The sequence below is a fragment of the Protobothrops mucrosquamatus genome, unplaced genomic scaffold (assembly GCF_001527695.2).
Source record: "Protobothrops mucrosquamatus isolate PMUCROS unplaced genomic scaffold, P.Mucros_1.0 scaffold3233, whole genome shotgun sequence".
Classification (NCBI taxonomy): Eukaryota; Metazoa; Chordata; class Lepidosauria; order Squamata; family Viperidae; genus Protobothrops; species Protobothrops mucrosquamatus.
Window position 1 is genome coordinate 98,088 of NW_015389229.1, and position 8,898 is coordinate 106,985.

General features: G+C 47.0%; 1 pseudogene; it reads right to left on the bottom strand.

Moving 5' to 3' along the window:
* Window positions 1-4,089: 4,089 nt before the first annotated feature.
* The window catches only part of LOC114923384, a 28,062-nt pseudogene continuing 23,253 nt past the window's right edge, over window positions 4,090-8,898 (bottom strand).

An 8,898-nucleotide genomic window follows, 5' to 3' on the forward strand; every position in this document is an offset into this window, starting at 1 on the left:
CCCCCCCCCCGCACGCCTCCTTCCTCCCCTGAGCGATCCGGAAGAGGAAGTTGCTCTGATCTTCTCCTCGCCTCCCATCCTTTCTAGCAATGCAGTACTCGATGGTTGCAACCCCTCTTCCCTCCACCACAGATGCCGCTTTCTAGTCGCAGATGCGGCCTATCTGAGCGTCATCTCGCGATAGGAGGGCGGAAGTCACGCTTGTCCCGTCTGGGCCTTTGGCGTCTGCAAGAGAGTTTTCCCTGATTTCTATGCTCTCCGGTCGTTTCCGCCTCCCAGCGACCGTCCTTTGCAACTGCGCCACGTGAAACAGCGAAAAGCGACGACGCTGCTTAGTTTACAAAGATTAGCTCCAGGCTGAGCCCTAGAAGTGTCTGAAGTTCAAACAGAAATGCAGACTAAGAGTCGTAACTCTCCAAGCAAAGACCTTACACCATTCTGGCCAAATGGCTGTCCAGTCTCCTCTCAAAAGCCTCCACGGATGGAGCACTCCCAACTTTTAGAGGGAAGCTGTTCCAGTGATTAATTAGTTTCATGGACAGGAACTTTCCCCTTAATTCTCGGTTGGATCTTTTTTTGATAAGTCTCCCTTCCGTTGCTTCTTTTACTGCTCTCAGGCACTTTGGGGAATAGGTTGACCCCCCTCTTAATGCATCAGCCCCTCAAATACCGAAAGACTATCAGGCCACCCTTAGTCCTTCTCTGCATCAAATTAGACATACCCAGTTCCTCCAACGGCTCATCCGATGTTTTAACATCCAGTCTCTTTTTGTATCATGACCAAACCTGGATGCAGTATTTTAAGTGCAGCAATAATGCATTACGCTTCAAGTGATCTTGATATTATACTTCTGGTCATGCAGAGCAGGACTGCACTCACTTTTTCTGCTGCTGCATCGCATTGCTAGCTCATCCTTAGGTGATTGTCCACTGGGAGCCCTAGATCCCTCTCACAGATACTGCTGTTGGGATATATCCAACTTCTTCTATAGATGTGCGTTTGGTTTTTCATGCTTAAGTGTAAAACCTCATTTTTTTCACCACTGAATTGCATTTTGCTCTAAAGGGCCCAGTGTTCCAGGTTTGGCTATTCCCCCCTTCTCTTAATGACTTATGAAGATATTGAAGAGTACTAGGCCTTAGAGAGAGCCTTGGGGTACCCCGCTGCATGCTTCCCTCCACATATATTTAGTTCAGTGGTTCTCAACCTATGGGTCGCGACCCCATTTGGGGTCGATCGACCATTTCACGGGGGTCACCAAGCAAGGCTGTCTGCCATTTTTCCCCCCCTTTTCTGGCGGGTGCCTTACCTCCCTTGAGCTGGGCCAGCTGGTGGTCGGCCTGCTCCATCTATGCCGCTTGCCAGCTACACCTCGGCCGGCGCAGGGGGCGGAACCACGCATGTGCGGCGCACCCGGGTAGGGAAAGTCCTCGACTTACGACCGGTTGGGTAGTCCTCGACTTACGACCAGTTTAGTCCTCGACTTACGACTGGTTTAGTCCTCGACCTACGACCGGTTGGGGGGTCGCGGCATTAAAAAGGTTGATAACCACTGATTTAGTTCCATTGAAGATGACATGTTGAGTGCTGCTGGTCAGCCAGTTACCATTCCATCTGGTGCTGCTGCTATCATCTATCTCATATTTTTTTATCATACCAAGAACTATTCTCTTTTGTACTTGTTTGCATGTGGAGCCCCTAAATGATTGCCAAATTCATCCTATAAACATAATGAAATATGGTACAAACCTGGAAGCAGGCTACCATATTGGTCCCCATCCACACCTAGTCAGGAGATACAGGTCATCCTCGACTATTTGTTTAGTGACCGTTTGAAGTTACAATGGCCATGAAAAATGTGGCCGATGACCCTTTTTCATTCTTACAACTGTTGCAGCATCCCCCTGGTCATGTGATAAAATTCAGATATTTGGCAGCTGCCATGTATTTATGACAGTTGTAGGGTCACGTGATCCCCTTTTGCAGCCTTCTGACAAGCAAAAATAATGGGGAAGCCACATTCACTTAACAACTGTGCTAAAAACATCATAAAATGGGGCAAAACTCACTCACTTAACAACTATCTTGCTTAGCAATGGAAATTTTGGCTCAGTTGTGGTTTTATATGAAGGACTCCCTGTAATAACTTTTTGTCTTCATTCTTGCCGAGCCTAAATCTCCCTAGAGGGCAGAATTGCTCAGAGCAGCCTTCCCAGTTTCCAGAGGAGTTAGATCAGGGGTGTCAAAACTCAATTTCATTGAGGGCGGTATCAGCATTGTGGTTGCCCTGGGGGGGGGGTGACCTACTGGGTGGGCGTGGACAGAGTGGGTGTGGCCTATTGGGTGGGCATGGCCAGCTCTACATTGTTTGCATCAAGGGTGTCTGTGGGGGCCTGGGCAGGTGTGGGACCGATCTGAGGGTCTCTGGCAGAAGGGGATGGGACCAGGGCAAGTGCCAAGGCATGGTCCACTGGAGGTGCCTCACTGTTCCTCTCAGGCCATTTGGGGGGGGGGGGAAAGGTGGTGCTGACTGCCAGCACCCCTGGGCAGCAAACGTCAAATGCCCAACCTGGCCCTCGAGCGCCTGCGGCACCAAGCCCAGCCCCACTATCCCAAGGGGGTGCCCAGCTGCAGCACAAAATTGTACATTGGCTCCCAGCTGGCCTGGGCCAGGGCCAAGGCAGCGGGGGCCATTCCCTCACTATTTCCAGGATAGCTTCGTGGACCACATGAAACCACTTCGCGGGCCGCATCCAGCCCCCGGGCCTTGTGTTTGACATGTCTGAGTTAGATTATTCCCAGGAAAACGCCTAGGGCAAAACCCTTGGATGGGCGAGTTAGCAGAAAGCCGAGGTAAAGATTCCTGCGCTTTCTTAGGGGTGACTCTCAGTGGATTCCTGCTTTCCTGCTTAGGCCTAGGCCTGGTAGGATTGGCCAGAGTTGCACAGATGGCTTAGCAGGTAAGGCGGGACTGGAACTGAGCATTTCCCAGTCTCTACCCTGCTGCCTTTACCAGTACACCCAGCTGGATCTTCTTCCTCCCCACAGAATCCACCCATTTGACCTCTTCCTGCTGCTCCAACAGCAAATTCAAGGCTGCAGCTTTCAAGATCCAGTCCAACCTCTTTGCAATGGGCTCCCCCTTACTCTCCAGATAACGGATCTTTTTCATCTTTCAATCTGAGCTTTAGACTTTTCTGTTCAGGAAATGGAGGGTTCCTCTGATTGGGGACTGGTGGCTTCTGGTCTGGCCCTGTGTATCAGCTCCTCTGCCTTTGGGGTTGTCTTTTATTTCGGTCAGTTTTCTTAGCCACATGTTAGTACGTTTTGTGGGGTCTATTATTATTGTAAAAATAGTTTTTTGGGGGGGAGCTGTTATTCTGCTAGTTTCCTTGTGTCAGTTTTAATGTGTCTACTTTGTATATTGAAATTCAATTAGTATTTATTTCTGCTCTGCACTTAATTCAATCAATCAATCAGAATAGAGCTGGAAGGGACATTAGAGGTCTTCTAGTCCAATCCCCTGCTCAAGCAATCAGAATGTACCATTTTAGGTAGGTGGCTGTCTACTCTTTTCTTAAAACCCTCCAGTGATGGAAGCACCTGCAACCCTGTTTGAGGAATTCCACAAGTTCTATAAAAGGAAACATCCAGAAACCTCTGCTGATAATCAGAAACAAGTCATTAGCCTTTATGAAGTTAACAATTTCCATATTTTTTCTCTACACCTACAGTTATAGTTAAGCAAAGCAGGCTCCCAACCATAATTGGTAGGTGCCATTACAATTGTATCCCAAGGACTAAATCTACACTAGCCGAGGAATTTCACAACTTCTGCAAACAGAAACATCCAGAAACTACTGCTGATAATCAGAAATAGGTAGTTAGTCTATATCAAACTAATATTTTCTAATCCTGAGATGTGTTGACTAAAAAGAATCAAGCCAGAATTGAAGTAGTCAATTTCTCACCTATACTCTCAATGGAAAATCAGAAATGAAATTCAAGATTTCTTTAAACTCCTCATTGTTTGCTTCATGTGCACGTCCTTGTGTACAATAAGAGATGATTTACACCTGAAGAATCGTTCACAAATTGAACATTTCAAATGTTTCTCCCCTGTGGGATACATGATATATAAGGTTAGACCTAATACTGAAATCTTTTCCAAAATCTGGACACTTTTACGGTTTCTCTCCTGTATGCGTCCTCTGGTGTCTCACCAGGTTGGAATTCTGACTGAAACCTTTCCCACAATCATGACATTTAAAGGGTTTCTCTCCTGTGTGAGTCCTCTGATGCGTCACCAGGTTGAAATTTACACTGAATCCTTTCCCACAAACTGGACACTCATATGGTTTCTCTCCTGTGTGACTCCTCAGATGTATCACCAGGCTGGAATTGTTTATGAAAAATTTCCCACAATCAGGACATTCAAACTCCCCTGTGTGAGTCCTCTGGTGTTTCACAAGTCTGGAATTCTCACTGAAACTTTTCCCACAATCAGGACACTCAAAGGGTTTCTCTCCTGTGTGAGTCCTCTGGTGTATCACCATGTGGGAATTCTGATAGAATCTTTTCCCACAAATTGGACACTCATATGGTTTCTCTCCTGTGTGACTCCTCAGATGTATCACCAGGCTGGAATTGTTTATGAAAGATTTCCCACAATCAGGACATTCCAAGAGTTTCAATCCTTTGTGAATCCTCTGGTGTTTCACCAGGTGGGAATTTGCAATGAAACTTTCCCCACAATCCAAACATTCAAAGGTCTTCTCTCCTTTGTGAGTCCTCTCATGTATCCGCAGGCAGGAATTCTGACTGAAACATTTCCCACACTCTGGACACTCATAAGGTTTCTCTCCTGTGTGAACCCTCTGGTGTTTCACAAGGCTGGAATTCTGACTGAAACTTTTCCCACAATCAGGACACTCATATGGTTTCTCTCCTGTGTGAATCCTCAGATGTATCACCAGTCTGGAATTGTTTATGAAAGATTTCCCACATTCAGGACATTCAAAGGGTTTCAATCCTTTGTGAGTCCTCAGATGTATCACCAGGCTGGAATTGTTTATGAAAGATTTCCCACAATCAGGACATTCAAAAGGTTTCAATCCCTTGTGAATCCTCTGGTGGTTCACCAGTTGGGAATTTGCAACGAAACCTTCCCCACAATCAGGACATTCAAAGGGTTTCTCTCCTGTGTGAGACCTCAGATGTATCACCAGGGTGAAATTGTGTCTGAAAGATTTCCCACAATCAGGACATTCAAAGGGTTTGTCTCCTGTGTGAGTCCTCTGATGTCTCACCAGGTTGCAACTGCGACTGCAACGTTTCCCACAAACTGTACACTCATATGGTTTCTCTCCTGTGTGAGTCCTCTGATGTATCACCAAGCTGGGATTGTTTATGAAATATTTCCCACAATCAGGACATTCAAAAGGTTTCAATCCTTTGTGCATCCTCTGGTGTATCATCAGACTGGAACTGCGGCTGTAATATTTCCCACAATCCGAACATTCAAAGGGTTTCTCTCCTGTGTGAGTCCTCTGATGTATCACCAGGTTGGAATTGTGTCTGAAAGATTTCCCACAATCAGGACATTCAAAGGGTTTCTCTCCTGTGTGAGTCCTTTGATGTATCACCAGGGTGGAATTGTGTCTGAAAGATATCCCACAATCAGGACATTTAAAGGGTTTCAATCCTTTGTGCATCTTCTGATGTATCACCAGTTTGGAACTGCAACTGAAACCTTTCCCACACTCAGCAGATTCAAAGGGTTTCTCTCCGGTGTGAGGCATCTGGTGTTTCATCAGGTAGTAATTTACAGCGAAACGTTTCTCACAAACTGGACACTCCTGTGGTTTCTCTCCTGTGTGAATTACTTTGCTTGGTAAAGCATTTACTACATTGGGAGCACTTATAGGGCATCTGTCCTGTGTGGGGCGCCAGTAGGAAATACCGTGCTTGTTACCTATAAATAAAAGTAAAAAAATAAAAATTCCAGAAAAAATTAGTGGCAGTTTCAGTCTGATATTGTTGTCAAGAAAACAGCAAGTCCACAAGAGAATAAGGAGAGTCGAAAGGGACCTCGAAGGCCTTCTAGTCTAATCCCCTGGTTAGGTAGGAACCTACATTATTCTGGACAAATGGCTGTCCAATCTCTTCTTAAAACCTCCAGTGATGAAACACCCACAAGGTCTGGAGGCAAGCTGTTTCATTCATTGTTCTCACTGACAGGAACTTTCTCCCAATTCTAGTCTCCATCTGTTACTTCATGTTCTGCTCTCTGACACTTTGGCGCACAAGTCAATCCCTTCTTCTATGTGACAGCCCCTCCAATTTTGAAACACAATTCATCTAAACACAAACTCTCCATGTGCCATTTTAGTCCATTATTCTTCTCTATGACACTTTGGCCCACAGGTCAATCCCCTCTTCTATGTGACAGCCCCTAATTTTGAAGGAGTGCCATCATCTAAACACAAACCCATTGGCCAAGCCCACCTGGGCGCCTCTCGGGTCTCCCTCCCCCGCCTTCCAGACGCCCCTGGCCTCCTCCTAGCAGGGTCCCCGCCCTCGCCTCCAGCCACGCTCCCTCTGAGCCCAGAGCTCCCCCGGCCTCTTCCCCTCCCTCCCCTCCAGGCACTGGGAGGCTGATCCTCCCCCCCCAGCAGCCACAGGGGAACGTGGGGGGGGGNTCATATGGTTTCTCTCCTGTGTGACTCCTCAGATGTATCACCAGGCTGGAATTGTTTATGAAAGATTTCCCACAATCAGGACATTCCAAGAGTTTCAATCCTTTGTGAATCCTCTGGTGTTTCACCAGGTGGGAATTTGCAATGAAACTTTCCCCACAATCCAAACATTCAAAGGTCTTCTCTCCTTTGTGAGTCCTCTGATGTATCCGCAGGCAGGAATTCTGACTGAAACATTTCCCACACTCTGGACACTCATAAGGTTTCTCTCCTGTGTGAACCCTCTGGTGTTTCACAAGGCTGGAATTCTGACTGAAACTTTTCCCACAATCAGGACACTCATATGGTTTCTCTCCTGTGTGAATCCTCAGATGTATCACCAGTCTGGAATTGTTTATGAAAGATTTCCCACATTCAGGACATTCAAAGGGTTTCAATCCTTTGTGAGTCCTCAGATGTATCACCAGGCTGGAATTGTTTATGAAAGATTTCCCACAATCAGGACATTCAAAAGGTTTCAATCCCTTGTGAGTCCTCTGGTGGTTCACCAGTTGGGAATTTGCAACGAAACCTTCCCCACAATCAGTACATTCAAAGGGTTTCTCTCCTGTGTGAGACCTCAGATGTATCACCAGGGTGAAATTGTGTCTGAAAGATTTCCCACAATCAGGACATTCAAAGGGTTTGTCTCCTGTGTGAGTCCTCTGATGTCTCACCAGGTTGCAACTGCGACTGCAACGTTTCCCACAAACTGTACACTCATATGGTTTCTCTCCTGTGTGAGTCCTCTGATGTATCACCAAGCTGGGATTGTTTATGAAATATTTCCCACAATCAGGACATTCAAAAGGTTTCAATCCTTTGTGCATCCTCTGGTGTATCATCAGACTGGAACTGCGGCTGTAATATTTCCCACAATCCAAACATTCAAAGGGTTTCTCTCCTGTGTGAGTCCTCTGATGTATCAACAGGTTGGAATTGTGTCTGAAAGATTTCCCACAATCAGGACATTCAAAGGGTTTCTCTCCTGTGTGAGTCCTCTGATGTATCACCAGGGTGGAATTGTGTCTGAAAGATATCCCACAATCAGGACATTTAAAGGGTTTCAATCCTTTGTGCATCTTCTGATGTATCACCAGTTTGGAACTGCAACTGAAACCTTTCCCACACTCAGCACATTCAAAGGGTTTCTCTCCGGTGTGAGGCATCTGGTGTTTCACCAGGTAGTAATTTACAGCGAAACGTTTCTCAGAAACTGGACACTCCTATGTTTTCTCTCCTGTGTGAATTACTTTGCTTGGTAAAGCATTTACTACATTGGGAGCACTTATAGGGCATCTGTCCTGTGTGGGGCGCCAGTAGGAAATACCGTGCTTGTTACCTATAAATAAAAGTAAAAAAATAAAAATCCCAGAAAAAATTAGTGGCAGTTTCAGTCTGATATTGTTGTCAAGAAAACAGCAAGTCCACAAGAGAATAAGGAGAGTCGAAAGGGACCTTGAAGGCCTTCTAGTCTAATCCCCTGGTTAGGTAGGAACCTACATTATTCTGGACAAATGGCTGTCCAATCTCTTCTTAAAACCTCCAGTGATGAAACACCCAGAAGGTCTGGAGGCAAGCTGTTTCATTCATTGTTCTCACTGACAGGAACTTTCTCCCAATTCTAGTCTCCATCTGTTACTTCATGTTCTGCTCTCCGACACTTTGGCGCGCAAGTCAATCCCTTCTTCTATGTGACAGCCCCTCCAATTTTGAAACACAATTCATCTAAACACAAACTCTCCATGTGCCATTTTAGTCCATTATTCTTCTCTATGACACTTTGGCCCACAGGTCAATCCCCTCTTCTATGTGACAGCCCCTAATTTTGAAGGAGTGCCATCATCTAAACACAAACCCATCGGCCAAGCCCACCTGGACGCCTCTCGGGTCTCCCCCACCCGCCTTCCAGACGCCCCTGGCCTCCTCCTAGCAGGGTCCCCGCCCTCGCCTCCAGCCACGCTCCCCCGGCCTCTTCCCCTCCCTCCCCTCCAGGCACTGGGAGGCTGATCCTCCCCCCCCAGCAGCCACAGGGGAACGTGGGGGGGAGCCGGGCTGCGCCCAGAGGAGGGGCTGCGGGGCAGGAGGGGGGCTGCTCCTCTGCAGGCCTTAAGCGAGGCGCTCTGGGTCGTGGAAGGCAATGTCACGTGACTGCGACTC